The sequence below is a fragment of the Falco naumanni genome, chromosome 11, assembly GCF_017639655.2.
Source record: "Falco naumanni isolate bFalNau1 chromosome 11, bFalNau1.pat, whole genome shotgun sequence".
Classification (NCBI taxonomy): domain Eukaryota; kingdom Metazoa; phylum Chordata; class Aves; order Falconiformes; family Falconidae; genus Falco; species Falco naumanni.
The window spans coordinates 13,583,497-13,598,492 of record NC_054064.1 but is presented as its reverse complement, the minus strand read 5'-3'; the positions used below and the strand labels follow the sequence as shown (position 1 = coordinate 13,598,492).

Here is a 14,996-nt window from a genome sequence, read left to right as displayed (position 1 = left end):
CCGACAAACAGGTCTATGTATGTATAATTATGTAATAAACACTTTTGCATTATAGAAATATTTGGTTTTATCCTTCTTTTATTTCCTGATGCAGATAGTCACCAGGACTCTAAAAACTGACAAATGAAAAAGTGAAATGGATTTCATGAAATGAAAAAAGTAGGATAACCCTACTGATTTGCCCGTTATCCCACCATGTCTCAAACATTCTTTTGGCAAGCGTCTTCTCAAACTGTCATGTCATACTGATGCCCTCTGCTAACGTATCCCTGTCATATTCTCTGTAATGATGAAACAGGGAAAATTCTGCAGAAGTCTAAACTAGTGCTTACTTCCAGTGGTCTGGCACCCCTCAAGCTACAGTACATGTAGACAGTAACAGAAAATTTCTAGGTTTAACCAGCATGCCATTGATACGGGCATTTAAGGGCTGTAGCATCTTCCTGTTAGGGTTTTCTAACAAGTGGCATTAACAACATTTCCCTTCTGGGATATGAAGATCTCTTTCAGTAGACAGAAAGACCAAGAAAGAAAATTATACAGCTGTTCAGAAGGAACTGCATGTGTTTCCTGCAAAATACTCAAAATCAGATTTTGTGAACATGTCTCATTGCAAGCAAATCCATTTCTAACGTATACTGTTTCTTGACGAGCTTACTTCCAAACAGGGATGAAAGTATACAAGGTGCATATGTGAATACTGAGAAAATTCCATGGGCGATCTTTGCTGCAAGACAGGCGTTAATCTGAAGGCTATGGCCAGTTTCCAGTAGTTAGCTATGTTCTGTCTAGCACAGACTTCCTGCAGTTTCAGTTGGTAGCGTCATCTGTTCTAAATGCTGTATAGGGCTTTGAATGCAATGAAACAGATACTATGTTTCACCTCAGAGATGGCTGCATTTCAGTAATGAGTAAAATACTCCATGTATGCGTCACAAAGCCTGATCAGAGATCAAAGATGCTATAAAATATTTCTATGTTTAAATAAGGGTATGGAAAGCAAGCAGTAGTTATTTTTGTAAGGCTGTAACAATCCTGAAAGCTTCTGATTTGAATAATGATGAGAAGAACTAAAGATATTTATTTGGAAATCAATCAAAATTTTATTACTTGCAGAAAAATAATCTCACAGACCCCAGTGAAATTATGATGTACTATTTTTCTAGCTGCCTTTTTTATTTCCTATTTATATTTCACAGAACAGAAATAAAAGTTTTAAAACATATTTCACTTTAAAGGATTCAATCACTCATTTTTATGAATCTTGCCCTTTACTCTGTTTGATTTTCTTTTTAATGAGATTACCAAAACAGGGGTGTAATGCTTTGGGTGGCTGGGCTATCCCTGTCCTTGTGAGGGATGGGTGCTGCTCCTGCAGGGCTGTGGAGGGCCAGAACACTAACAGCAACTGAAGCTTTCCAGGGATGAGGAATTTGGGTGTCAAATTTGAAGGTCTAAGGTTCTGTTCCCAGCCCCTAGCGAGGGAAAAGAGAAATTCTTTAAAGTGATGCTGTTGTCTGAAGATAGTACTGTGAGTAATGCACTTCTGTAACGCACAGCAGTGAACGAACCCAAATGTAAATACGAAAAGACCCACAAACGTGTCCCAGATCAGTGCTGTTACTGGTGGCTTGTACAAATAAATAAAAAACTAAATAAAATGGGGTTTAATCTTGGCTGCCATTTTCCTGAAATAAAGCAACGTCATTTTGTAAGTTTTGATATGGGTGGTTGATATTTTTGCATGTGGGTGAGAAGCGAGATTGTAAAAACTAGTTTGAACGTGAAACATTTACGATAACTTTGTAAAATTAGTAGAAGAAAGGAAAAGAAAGCTTCAGGGAGGAAGAAAGAGACAAAAAATCGGAGCTATTAGTGGTGAGGTATTAAGGATTGCTGCTTCTTTGTTCCACTTGTCACTTGAATATAACAAAAGAGAGACACCTAGAAGACAGGCAGTCCAAAGCACGTTTTAATAAATTTAGTATTTATGCATGAGACAGTGGCAGTCATGCTAGCGTGCCCATCCTCAGCATGGCCATTCTGTCACCTTAGGTATACTGCTTGCTGCATGAGGGTAGATATCCTTCCTTGAGAATCAACAAAATCCTGAACTGGTTAATATTCTTAGTATTGGAAGTTGCCTTTTTTGGGGGACACATAAGGCTACTTCATATAGCTTATGATTTTCCAGGATCCCAGACTCAGCAAGCATGTAGGACAACCGCAGATATCCACATGGTTTTGAAAGAAGTAATTTGTATTCTAACTTTCCTTCTTGCACTTCTACAAGCCGTTTGACTTCACTGTGATTGACATACCACTTTGCAAAGCCTTACTATTAGCACAACACTCAGAGAAATCCATATATGCAACAGTTAGCAACTGTTAAGACAGGCCATGTTCTTTTGAATGGAAAAGAATGGTGTACATTGGAAGTTCCTGTAAAACTAGGCACAGAAAATTGTAAGCCAATGTAAACACTGAGAGAAATGTAGAATATTTTTTCAAACTTGTGGAAAATAAAAACTGGAGGGATAGTCTAAACAGCTGTGTTCACAATATGACTATGTAGCTTGCATGGTGGAACTTAAAGGTTAATCATTTCAATGCTTGCGATTCTTCACCCTGTAATGTGTTAGGCTTTACCGCATTTTTCATGTGTCTCTAAAACAGGCATTGAATCCTATTCTCTGAGTTAGAAAGCTGTGGTCTCGGACTAATGATGAGTGATTTTTCAGTTATTACAGAACATGGTTGCAGCAGTTGAAGAGATGGTGGAAAATGGTTGGGTTTTCTGTTGCTTTGCAGTCATGCAGTGGAATGTCTGATACTACAGGCCATGGCAGTGAAAGAAGAAAGCTTTTACAGCACAGTAAGCAGTTCTGACATCAAACTGATCAATGACATATCCTACACACATAAGGCTCATGTTTCAGCTTCCAGATGCAAAGTATTCTAAAAACCTAATGGTACACATCATCTCACATTGCACTCTTCTTCTATTTTTTTTTTATAGTTGCCTTTTATGACCAAAGGAAACAAGGTCATTCGCAATTTACAAGATGACTAGAATTTTGCAGTTTTGCAGGGTTTAGTGAGCTGATAACAGAGGAGTATAAATGATGAAGACTCAGACGATACCACATCAGAAGCCTTCTGTTTTCCGACACCTTCCTTACAGTCTTTAACCTATATTTTTAAATGTCTTTTTAGCAGTTTAAGGCTATTTATTATCATCTCCAGCACTTAATCCCTGTGTGCAGTCATACCCCTCTGTCTGCAGTATCAAAATTAAAAACTGTAGAGATGACTATTATCTCACAGGAGAAACGTATGAAATGTGTGAGGAGTGGGTATCAATAAATAGATTAGAAGCAAAGATTTCATTTCCAGTGAAAAAGGTTTCTGTCCACAAGAAGTTCAATGCAGGCATTTTTCTTCTAGCTTGAATGAGGGGGAATTCACGAGTTAAGAATCACAAAGTCGGTGAGTCTTTAAAGAACTGCTTAGCAATGTGATTGCGAATAATAAAATTCATAGGCAGAGCTGGTGAAGTTTTACATAAGCTTTTAAATCTAATTAATAAAAAGGGCCAAGATTTTGCTTAATGAAGGAATTTACATAACTTTCAAGATTTGATATTAATTTTACAGGGAGATTTAACTAACTCATTAGCAAATGACAGAGATTTTTAATAAAAGATTTCTACTAAATCTCGTAATGTGTTTCTTCAGCTTGGCTAACAGCGATGCAGAAAGTGAAGAAACAATCTGCACAAGGGCAAAAAATAACTTTGTATACGTAACTTGTGCTGGAGCTCCTGAAAAGTGTTTTCAATCGAAAAAGATCATTTAAAAAAACACGCACAAGACCCTCCTATATTCTTCAGGTTTGTTGAAACCTGAACGTCTGCAAAGGAAAAGTTTTAATAAATTTCTGTGATATCACCGTATCTTAAAACTAAGCGGACTTAACTACAGCCAGTTAGTTGACCTGAGATGTTTAATCGGGTTTAATGAAAGCTTAAGTTCCAGACTATCTTACATGCACTTTTCTGTAGTTTAAAAGGAAAAAAAATCCGTCAGCCATATAACATAGTATAGATATAGTGTTCAAGATCCGGATACATAAATATAGTCCTCTTGCACCCAAACCATTCATATATCAGCCCTTCATACACTGAAAGTTACTTAGGAATATGGATACTTTGGTTGTCAACAAGGAAAAGCTGTTGAAGTTATGTCATCATTATTGCTGGAGCTAAAGGTGAACTTTAATCATGGGAAAGTTTGCTGTATGACTCCTGTGAACCATCATTTTAGTATCATGAGTCATAACAATGTCTTTCACAAACAAACAGTGAATTATAAACAAACATTATAATTTTGGTCTTCATAGTGAGCAGAAACACTTCAGTTTTCACCTGGAAAACCAGTATGCCCTTGCTAATATAAACATCAGAGAGGCAATGTGTGCTCAATGTGACATACTGCTTAGAGGGGTGAAACTGTCTTTTTCAGCACCTTGATAGCAAGAGAGGTAGGAAATGCTGTAAGTAAGTATAGCTTACATTTTCAAATGTAGCTTTGGAGGAGAAAATTACCAAATATTTAATATTTCTAGCAAAATCCACGTGAAAAAAAATCTGGCTGCTTTTCTCTCCTCTCAAAATCTTAATCCAGTTTGAGGACACTGGAGATAGTGCCTCAGAACTGAACTATCTTTTTCAAATATCTGGCTATACCATATCTGGAATTTTATTTCCTACCTTTTATCCTGAGATGAGTAAAGCATATTAGAGTTATATTTTTTGAATCATATTTGAATCACTCAGTACTTCCAAAATATCGCCTAGAGAAACGATTCAAGAACACAATGAAATACCTATTCTTTTCAGGCACTTCTAAATATAAGGAGGGTGATGATTGCTGGTGGGCTTAAAATATTTAGTATTTGAAATCTAGTAAAATTATCATAGCTATCCTTTCATTAGTTGAAGCCTAATAAAATCTGCATGTTGCAGGCAAGGTGCTTTTCCTTTTAAGGGGTGTGACTTGCTATTCTGCTGCTTAAGAGGTGTAATGCAGAAATCATTATGGCTATACAGCTCTTTTCTGTATTTTACAGCTGCCTGTCCTGACCAAGCGAAAATTCTGTTTTTCTCTTGCATTACTGTGTTCCTAGCCAAGGTTCAGATCTCCTGCTTTTAAAAGGCACCAAGATGTTAAACCATGAAAGTAAAAACTATTAACATGAAACTAGAAAAATAATGGATACATCTTAGCCAATTTGTCAATGTGCTGGTGGTGTTAAGGCAATTAAATAGCAATAAGAAAGCACTAAGGTCCATCATTGTTAGACTTGGAAATCAGTTTTATATTTATAACTAGAATAAAATGATTTAAAATCTATATAAAATGAGATGGTTTGACAGAAATTGGAAGAGGCTGAAGAAAATATTGTGGAGGTCTAAAGCGGGAAGTATAAGAAATTGCATTTCACATATACTTTTGTACTGACTTTTTGCTTTCGATGGACTAGCAAATTGTTTATTTGTTTTCTTATGATTATAACACTTAGTCAATCTGTCACAAATAAGGAGAAAAGTGATTCCAGATGGGACCCACCTAAGCGAATGCTTAGGGAAAACATTTGTCTTTTTTTGGGCCAGATGGGATGCCATAGGGCTATTTGCAAGAATTAGGTGTTTTTTTTCTTGAGTGTAACTTACAATGTGGGAAAAAAAAAAGGTGAAAATATTTCCTCTAGCTTGAAAACATGGTTGGTGCTGGGAAACACCTGCTGCCTGTGTTCTTATTTCTCATAAGCTTTCTTGCAGTCAAAGGGGAAGGAAAGGGTCAAAGAAGCAAGGAAAGCAGAAATATTAATGCTTAAGTTTAGCAGTGCATAGTTATTAATAACAAGAAAACTTGTCTAAGGGATAGAGAAGTAATGAGATAATTTAAAAGATGCTGGGCTTTGTCAATAGAAATAAAACCCAATAAACCAATCATTAGCTTGTTGCAGCTTCTCATCTATTTTAGACTGTTTAGGAAACAATCTAGAATCTGCAAATCTTAAATCTGATGCAAAGCATGACTATTTGAGGTTGAAGACTGTTAATAATACTTTTCTAAATTATCTCCATCAGGAGCTTTTTTCTTTTACTGTCACATGCACGTTCTACAGATAATACAGGCCATTTCCTGAAGGGCACTTCAACAAAACCCAGCTTGAATTTATACCATGTTTTCCTGGCAGAATTTAAGTAGATTTTTAAAATAAAGTGCTAAATTTTAGCTCTGGAGTAACTTAATTAAATGACAGTCATTCTGCAAGTGATTTTTCCTCATTATAATCAAATAATCAAAATCAGTTTAAAGGCAAAGCATGACTTGTGTGATTTTTCAGAAGAGGTATTTCAAAATTCTTTTGGTTCAGATAGATTACACTTGCTCACATTGTTAAGCTCTGCACTGAACTGTGATATTTTTGATTTATTGTTCAGTGAACTGATGCTTATTAGTAATTTCATGTGTTAAAGGGAAACTCAGTAGCTAAAGTTAGTGACGTGCACGTTTTTTCATATGTACCATGATGAATTAAAAAATATTCTGATGAATTAAAAATATTAAACTTATCACTGGAGATTTTGTTGAATGACTTTGATAGGAAAAGAAACATTTCGGAATGTTTCCTTTTAATCATTTGTTAGTATGTGAAAAAGACCAGTCCCTAGGTTGCAAGTGACTTTTTGATTCACAGAAAGCTTGTCAACCAAGTCACTTTACATAAATTCAATGGTTTATTAGTAAGATGAATGGATATTTTGGGCAGAACAATAAATTCTCATTTCAAAGTGTTTAGAATAAATACCAGCTTAGATACTTAAATTCTTTCGAGAAATTGATACAGACTTGAAATATACTTACTTTGTTGTTTAACCTGATACTGAATATAGACGTATTCTAAAAGCAAAACAGCCTATGGGGATAATCTAGAGTCTGGGAAAGCAGACTACAAAACCACACTTAACAGAGGACATTCAAGCAATCTTGTTTTATTCTGAAATCTAACTGAATATTTTGCTGCTGCCAGTCTTTCATGTTTATTTACTGTTAAGGTATATATCTGAGCAGCACAGAAGTGGTCTGCAGTTCTTGTGTGGTTTTGATTCTTCAGAACTCATGGTTATGGTTTCTTAAGCAATATAAATTGCCCAAATTTTCTTTTAGCAAACCATTTTCTCTAACTCCATCAGGTGGTTTAATAAATGACATGACCTCGTCCTAAAAATTTTACATGGCTTGTGTAAATACATGGATGTAGAACACTCCCTTAATAGGTATTAGTTTTTTGTGCTACAGTTTGATTTCTGTGTTTAAAGCAATTGAATTCAGAATCAGATTCCCAGATATGGACCTCTTTCCAGACTGAACTCTGTAATCTGGCTCCAAACTTTCCATCTTTCTTTCATATACTTCCCTAGGAGTTGTACCTTGAGGGTATCTACAGTAAGAAATTGAGGTATCAGACTGCAGACTTCGATTTGCTAAGGTTCAAGTCTTCCTAGTATGGACTTTCCTAGTAGTTCTTTGAGGGCATGACTAATTGCCTATAAATAAATTTTGGGCTGTGCAATATGTTTAGAACAGATAGCAGCACACCAAGTAGTACCCAAGCACTGTTCCTTGATGACTTTCATTCCTGCTGTGAATTCCCACATATATGGGAAATGTCATGGCTATAAACCCCTTGAGCTGATCAGCAGTCCCAGAGACAAACAATATACTGGATTTGTAAATATTTACTTTCAAAATGTAACAAAGTATCATATATAAATGAGCTCATCTGTTGATGCTACCCATTCTCAATGCACCTTGTTAACTTGAAACATACAGGAAATTGAACGGAGGTAATGGTCAGGCCCAGGCAAACTGCTTCAAGTGGTTTAAAATAATAATGGCCTGAGCATGAGTACAGAAGAAAGTATGTGACTCCTGCAGCCTTGCACGGAGTACTCTGAAGCCTGAAATGTGTGATCATAGACAGTTCTACCCTGAACACATCAGAGCAAGGAGGCAGAGCGAAGGAGACGGGGGAAAAACTGGTTTACATAGAAAATGAGAAACTTCAGCTTTTACCTCAGTTGCATTGTACTCTAGAGATAAAGCTGGAAAGCTAAGGTTGAATGTATAAAGGTTACAAATACTGTTTAGATATAAATGCCATTTACTGTTTTTACTCTTTTGTCTTTGCATTTTGGGCCTTGGTGGAATTAGTGTTTATTTCAGAAGATACTGTTCATGTGTTGCTGCAAGTTTACGCTGTCCTGGACTTGGCAAGGGTGCTAGAATCTAATGAAACCAGTATAAGAATGAAGGTTGGAAATCAGGAGGTACAAGAGATGCACACCAAGAATGGTAACATCTCTTGCTTCGACTCAGATGTGAGGTATTAGAAGTCAGATGCATTAAGGAGGAAGCAAATGGAATCTAGTCCAGCTTGCTTGGCCATCAAAATAATGTAATTATAATAGCTCTTTAGTGGGGTGGAAATATCCAGTTTCCCCAAAGACCAATCTGGCTTAGCAATGCAGACTTTCTGACTTCATATTCTAATGCTTGCTTCACAAGATGCCTCATTTCTCCTTCTGTAATGGATTGGAAACAACATTGTTTCAGAGCACAAAATGCAAGTGCTGCTCCATTAGACAAAACAATTCTCTAGGAACTTACCAAATAGAAAAATAGAGCAAACTAGCCCTACAGTCTATAAGTGAAAAACGTCAGATTTTAAATATTAGATACCTGTAGAGAAGATAATCAAACATACTACCCATCACTGAGACAATCCGGAGAAAATAGTGTGGCTGAGATGACTGTACAGACCCTTTAACAATGAAATAGAAACTGAAAAGGCTGACAGTTTGGAATTTCAGTATCTTAGAAAAGCGCTGCTGAAGAAGAATGTGGTTTATCAGATGCTAAAGGACAGATGATAAATTCCATACCACTTAAAGCCATTACTTATGCCAAAGGCATATGAACTGCAATGTAGCTATAACATAGTATACTGTTTTATGCATTATGAATGTAGCCACTAGGATAAAAAGCCTTCCAGTATTCTATACAGACAGTTAAGTTACAGCACAAACTCAGTCTTTAGTAATTATGAAGAATCTAAGGCAATTCACAACCTATATTCATACTGTAATATAAGCCTTCTGGACTGGGAAAGAGTTGTCTGCAATCTGTTGTAAAAGAGGAAAAAAGCAAAAATACTACATAGGCTAATATTTACAAGATTACACGAGAAAGTAGGGAAGAAGAAGGAAAATAGAATTCTATAAATAAAAAGAACAGATTAAACCAGAAGGAAATGTATGCAGTAACAGAATACCCTGAGATTTAGCAGATGATTCTGTCTCTCTCAGACTAGAGGCGGTCAAGGTAAAGAAACAAGAGAGGCAGTGGGTGTTTGGGTTTACAACAATCTGTCAGTCTGGAACATTGTTATGGAAAGCTGAAAGAGGTAATATTCTTTATTCCTTATCTATGGTGACTCTTTTTAATATTTCCTCAGTCTGGTATGGTGTTCCTACTAGTTAATATGCTAACAATCTACCAAAAGAAAACTACTGTAGCTGACAATTGAGCTCTTTCACAGGGAGAATGAAACAGAAGAGTAAGAACTAAGGTTGACGTAATACTAGAGAACAGATGCTTTCTGGTTTGTTAGGATGCTTTGGGACTCTAGCTCTCCTGCACTGGCTGAGAAAGGATGTCTCAGCATGAAGAGATCTCAGGGTTACATGACTGCCTTGCTCACTGTCTTCCTGGACCTCTGAGACAATCACCTGTTGCCACCATTGGCTTCAGTCAGCTCTGATTTGTGTTATGATGTGCAGGTTCTCCTGGCAACATCGAGGCTGCAGTAATGTGGGTGATTTATGATCATGGTAGTGCTTCTCTTCTGGTCTTTTACTGGATACATGTCAGCAGTTCCTGAAAAGCGAATGAATAATTTTTAGGAAATGCAGCAGAAACGTCAGGCTGTAGTATAGGTCTAAAGGAAAAGGATTGGTGTGTTACTATTTCTTCTGAGTTCCTTATCAATAGTAAAGGAGTGTGCATATATCACTAAAAAATCTTGTATACAGTGGTGCTTTTTGATGTTTTCTATTCCATGCATGAATTAATCACACTACTGAAGTCTGATTTAGTTTTACTGAGATACAAAGGAATGCACATTAAAAATTTCTCTGACTAGCACCTAGTCAAAGATGTTTCATTCCAATCAACAATTGGAGGGAATTTCCTGCTAGAAGTTGACTATTTAATCAATGAAATGATGAACGAAACCCTCTTATTTCACCTTATGGAACCACTGATTGTTATTTCAGGACCTGTTTTTTTTCCTGCTTATGACACAGATTTGTAGATATCCTGTAATTAAAGGAGTATGCACAAGAATGTGAATGTGGGATCTGCCTCTGCTTTTGAAGTAAAACATAAGTTACTTGTTGCTCACAGGAATTGAAAAGAATGCTTAGAATTGAGGAAACTACTGCAGCTTTTTAAAGACTCTTGTAAAATATAATATGAATTTCTAAAAATGTGTAATTTCTATCAATTAGTGCATTGGAACTTGAAACATTACATGATCAAACATCATTGACTTCCAAGATACTTAATTGTGTGTCAGTGTGTTTGTGAAATAGAAGCACTGAGGTAAACCTTTCCTGGCAAATGTGTCCCGTCCTGTGCAAAACAGAAGTGCACTTCCAGAGGACAGCAACAGCCACACTTTCTGACCAAGACCTGCCACAGTGCTGTAGGAGGAAAGATGCATCAGTGAGAATGGCTGAGGTTGTTTTAATGCAAGTAACATCCTATCAGTTGAAGTATCACTACCCTAAGAAATTTTTCTGGGAAAAAGAAGGGAAGTTACTGCTTTGTACTATGTTTTTTAAGAAATACAGTACAAGCTAACATCTTTTGTGAGTGAGGCAACACTAACAAAGAAATTAACGAACTGGAAGTGACATAAAAGGCTAAAGGGAACATAAGGCATGCCAGTTATGTTCCCAGTAACATTCTTGAACTACAGGACACATGTAATTTGTGACACTTTTCACAATACTGACTTGATCACTTTTTTCTTTTCCCTAGCACACTATTTTGGATCTGCTCAATCCCACCTGCACATTCCATCAGATAGCCCAATATGTAGTGACAAGTTACGAGGGAGAACTCTGTAATGCTTAGATATAAATAATTAAGTGATTTTGAAGACTTTAGGACAAAAGGAAGAGATGCATGGCCTGAAGTCTTTGTTAGCTTTAAGGCAAATTTATTAATTTCCCACTTAAGTAAAAGGTTTTATGACATCCTCTGTGAGCATAAAGCACTCAAAAGTAATTAATTCCAACTGTACTTCTAGGATGATGCAGGGCTGAGAGTTTATGATGCAAGTATGTTAAATTGTTCAGTTTTGGAAGAATAGATTAAATGTCTTTTTGAGCTTTTGTCTGTAGTTTATTTTCTGTGATTCTGATAGTTCTGATGAAGGTAGGGAGCACAAGATTTGTTTCTGGGTGGAGGGAGTGAACTGGGAAGGAGAAAGTTTTCTGAAGTACCTGAGACTTTTCCTCTTTTCATATGGGATTAGGGCGAAAACATCCCCCAAAATACTATTAAAATGAGCTGTGTTCTTAGAGAGCAGCAGAATGACATAAAGCAAACTCTTCTGATACAGCTGGCAAGAAACTAAGACGCAAAAGTCACAAACTATCGACTAGGCTCTGGTCCCCTACAAACAGTCAAACAGAACAACTGTGGCATCTTAGTATAGATAAGCTAGCTGTACCTCTTAGCTTCTCCTTATATCAGTAGTTCATGTGATAAATTTCTAATAATTTTTAAGACAGTGGTTCATCCTGTATATCTTTTCTTTGTGTTTGTATGTGAGCTCAGACTATGAAGTGCAGAGATGGCATAATGAAGGTTAGTGGAGCTCTCAGGTTCATGTAAGTTGTATGAATTAGAAATAACTTACTAAAACAGAGGAGGCTAAGCAAAATTAAATCTAAAAATATTTCATGCAGAGTTCATAACAGACTAAATAACACTTCCAGACAGCTGTAATGTAATTTTGCCAAACTGAGATAAAATAAATGCCAAGGAAGTATCAGAGTGAGCAAAGGACGGGTCCCTCCTGTGTCCCTTTACAAGTATTTTTTCTACATTATTCCTTCAGTAAACAGGGATGGAATAAGAATGGAAAGAGCAAGAAACATTAAAAATCAAACTGAGCTCTGGACCACTCCCTCCCTCCTCCAGTTGATGTAGGAGTATATATTCCTGAAATCTCTTATAATTTGAAGTCAAACACACAAACAACATTGTCTCCCTTATTTTGGTAAACAGTGGAGGCATTATGAACTCGGCATTATATTGTGAAATCAGCTGTGACTGCTGAGGAAAATAAGGAAGAATGAGTCCTGTTCTTTTGTCCTCCCTACAGAGAGCTATACAGAATTTCAGGGCAGGGAGGAATACAAAAACGGATACAGGCTTGCCTCTTCTCTTCCCAAGATAGTCTGCCACTGCGAATGAGCCAGTGTGATAAGAATAGTAAATACTTATGTTAATAGCAATAATTAACATCTTTGGGAGGAAAGGGGGAAACAATACCTTCTTTGTGCTGTTCATGTAATAGTGAAACAATCTAGTGCTCATTAAGAATTGTATTCCTAGGAAGTAATTTGGTGGTAGATGACCTATATAGTTTCCAAAGGCTTAACCTTATAAAGAGAGGAAGAATGGTCTTAGATCATCTGGAAATGCGTGTACTCTACACACTAGAAAAGCTTGAAGGGACTGGAACACAATTTTCATTCCGGACAAGGGATCAATTTGTGTCACTTGGCAAATAATTCTACTGCATTTTCAGCTTTTCAGGTTCAGTCAGTGGACTGAAGAGTAGACCAATTTTACAGTGAGGGTTACCTGATATGCACGCTGTGGTAACTCCACGGAGGTGGAAGCTGTCACAGCAGTGCAGTTAATCAGCTGTCTCCCAAGTGCCATAGGAGCTCCTCAGAGGGACTCCACAGAACTCCTTCATATGGGTTAATTGTAGGTTATCCAAGCTCATGTTCTTTGTTCAACCAAATTTTAATTCACAGAAGGACATTAAGTATTTAAGTCTGGAACAAGTCTGACTGAATTATTTTCCATTTCGTTGTCTTCCAAATTGCTCCTTAATTTCTCTTTGGTAATAACAATAATTTTAATTTGCACAGAGACATTAATCTAAGGATGTCATAGTATTTTAACATGGTCAGTCCAGCCCAGCAAAAAAGTTATTCTAAAATCCTGTTAGCTCCCATACGATGTGAACAATGTGTGTTCTTGTCACGGATATGAAACTACAGTTAAATTCTTAAAACCCTGGAGTGACTGCAATAGACGTATAACTGCATGTAACATCTTTTGATTGTAGTTGAATACACCTGTGATGAAATCTAGCCACTAAGCTGCAGATTAGGTATAAAAAGCATATCCTATATATGATATAAATATACCTTCTGTATGACTCAGTAGCTTGTCTGTATGCTACTTCACAATGTATGGAGAACATATGTGCGTGTATGAGAACATCCCATAAATGCACTTTGTTTCTAGATTACACACAATAAATATGAAACACTAGTATTATCTTAACATTAAACATGGTAAAGGTAATAATATATTAATAATGTGAAGCAATTGTTATGTAAAGGTAAATCCCTAAATTCTTATTCAGTTAGACAGGTTAAGTATTAAGGATTTTGCTCCATACTGTCTGTTCATCAAACATAATCACTTGCTTGCAAGTCTGCATGGTAAAAGAAATTGTGTTATCTGTCACTGTGTACAGAAACAAAAGATACCAGTTTGGTTTTCACACTCTGCTGTTGCTCTGAAAATTGAGCTGAAAAAAAACCACACGAATTTGAAACTACCATATCTGTGTTTTGTAGATTTCCAGTCCTGGTGTTAGCAAATAAAGAAACAGCATCTTCATGATAACTAGTAGAAAAACAATGATCAAAATCCTTACTGAGTATAAATGATGTTTATCTCCATAGACCTTTCTGTGTATGAAATGTAGCTCTGAGCTTACCTTAGGGTGGTTGTTAGTGGTGATTCTGGGTATTAAATGTCAGTGTATTATGCAAGTTTAGGTGTCTTCTCAAAAAGTACTGAGCTCCATTGTGTCTTTTGATATCTAGGAGTAAACCTGAAGTGACAGTCTTCAGATAGTACCTTGTTTACACCAGTTTAAGGGGTGTCAGAATTTTGTTCTCTACACATTGCTGTTGGTGATTGGATCACGAGATACATAGAATGAAGACACTCAGGGTAATCTATCCTTTACAAAGCATAACGATTCTGTTATCATCTGGGGGCAAAAAAAAATCTTTACACATGCCTGGTTAACTCAAAGCAACCTGTAACAGTGGACGTGCTTGTTGGAGTATGTTGATTTATTTGAATATTAAGGTCTTACCAGAATAAAATACTTATGCAGCAATTTTACTTAGCTAATGATGAACAGAGAGTACATAGTAGCATGACTTTCTTTGTTAAAAAACTTTCAAGCAAAGGAGAAAAGGCAATTGAGAATTCCACTGCACATAAAGCAGTTAGACTTCTCTTTAGCACCTTTCAGAATGGCTCCAGCTCCCAACTCAGCCTGACCTGTCTGAGACCCTCTGGTGACAGAAATGACTCTAAAAAATGTCATCTTATTTCAGCTTAGGATTCCTTCAGTGAGGAGGGGGGAAGGAGGAAAATGGGGGCAAGGATGTTAAATAATGGTGGCCTGATTCTGTCTTATCTCTCTAGCTATTTAGTGCTGTGTGGGTGTCAGTCCCAGGCATAGCCAGTAATTACTGGCCTGGGGATGGCAGGATTGCTCTAGGACTCAGTAACACCACAAAA

The 14,996-nt window shown here is 36.7% G+C and overlaps 1 protein-coding gene and 1 long non-coding RNA gene across 4 annotated transcripts in view; one reads left to right on the top strand and one right to left on the bottom strand.

The window, feature by feature from the left end:
* LOC121095776 overlaps positions 1-14,996 on the top strand; it is a 214,547-nt gene that overhangs the window by 173,009 nt on the left and 26,542 nt on the right. The window lies entirely within an intron of this gene.
* OLFM3 (olfactomedin 3) overlaps positions 1-14,996 on the bottom strand; it is a 65,983-nt gene that overhangs the window by 30,472 nt on the left and 20,515 nt on the right. Inside the window, exon 2 of one of the 3 annotated variants that reach the window (XM_040611055.1) lies at positions 9,863-10,010. The exons of the other annotated variants lie outside the window; for them this stretch is intronic. The gene's annotated coding sequence lies outside the window, so the exon portion shown is untranslated. The remainder of the gene's footprint in view (positions 1-9,862; positions 10,011-14,996) is intronic. 3 annotated transcript variants of the gene reach the window in all.